We start from the raw sequence: 1276 nt of genomic DNA on the forward strand, positions 1-1276 counted from the left end.
CATAACGTGCACACTTACCAGGTATGTGGATTTTAGAAATACCTTTCTAGGGGTTCTCATGGCACTCTAATGTATGATGATATTTTTTCAGGGAGGGTTATCAGAGCTGCTCAGCATATTATATCAACCTGGCACTGCATCTGAGCAGCTCTGCATTTACTGTGAGAATCATGGAGGAGCAACGGGCAGTTTGAGTGAACTGCATTAACAACTGCATTAGCCTGCATATTAATGGTTCAAACCTCAGTTTTTAGCTCTAAAATAATGTTTTTCAATTAGCAACGAAAGGTTTTGAGTGAGGTGCGTAAATTAGTTCAACACATGTTTTCAGAACAGAAACATTACAGATATCTTGAAATAAAATATGTGAACAATGTCTTGAGGTGTGACTCCAGGCCGTTAAAATTATTGGAGAAATAATGCACTGCCGAAATGGTAATGTGGCCATGATGCTAGAGTCTGTTAATGGAACGGTCTTTCTCTGTTCTCAAACGAACTACATTCCTTCCAAAAATGTATATTGCCTGTTTGGTTCCCAGTGTTTCTGTGTCTGTTTCCAGCTCCTGTTTGCCTTGTGCTTGATTTGTCCTCGTAGTTACCCAGTGTTGGGCAAGCAACTTGGAAAATGTAGTGAGCTAAGCTAACAGTTACTCTTCATTAAATAAAGCTTCACTACACTACACTAAAGCTACTGTCACATGTTTGTTTCTGTTTAGTTCATGTCTGCCCTTATTTAGTTCCGTTCCTGTTCTCGTTTAGTTAATCCTCGTTCAGTCAAATTACCTGTGTTTAATCATCTCGTTTGCTCCTTTGTTCCCCTTTCTTTATATGGCTTCAGTTTCGTTCTGTTCTTCGTCCTGGATTAATGTTATTTTTAACGGTTATAGTGTGTTGATGTTTATTAAAGACTCCTTTACTTCTACTCCCTCTCCATGCGCATTTCCTACAACCACTACCACGTGAGAGCTACAGCCCTGGGAAATGTAGCAAGCTAAGCTACAGCAACATGGCAAAAGTAGTTTGCTACATCTAAGCTATTTTTTAAAAATTTCATTTTTATATTGAACCAACATCCTACCAAGTCAGTGCTCTCTCAGTGATCAATAAAACTGTCAGTCAAGCAGATAGACAGGCATAATAGTTCAGTTTACTTGTTTATTCAACAACTCTTCCAAACCAATTTGGCAACAAAAATCAGTATCATGTACACATTTACCTCGTATTGTGACATAATGCAAAATACATTTTTGCTGTCTGCCGGAAACGTCCTATTGAC

This window comes from Sinocyclocheilus grahami, unplaced genomic scaffold (assembly GCF_001515645.1).
Source record: "Sinocyclocheilus grahami isolate Dianchi unplaced genomic scaffold, SAMN03320097.WGS_v1.1 scaffold2754.1, whole genome shotgun sequence".
NCBI lineage: Eukaryota > Metazoa > Chordata > Actinopteri > Cypriniformes > Cyprinidae > Sinocyclocheilus > Sinocyclocheilus grahami.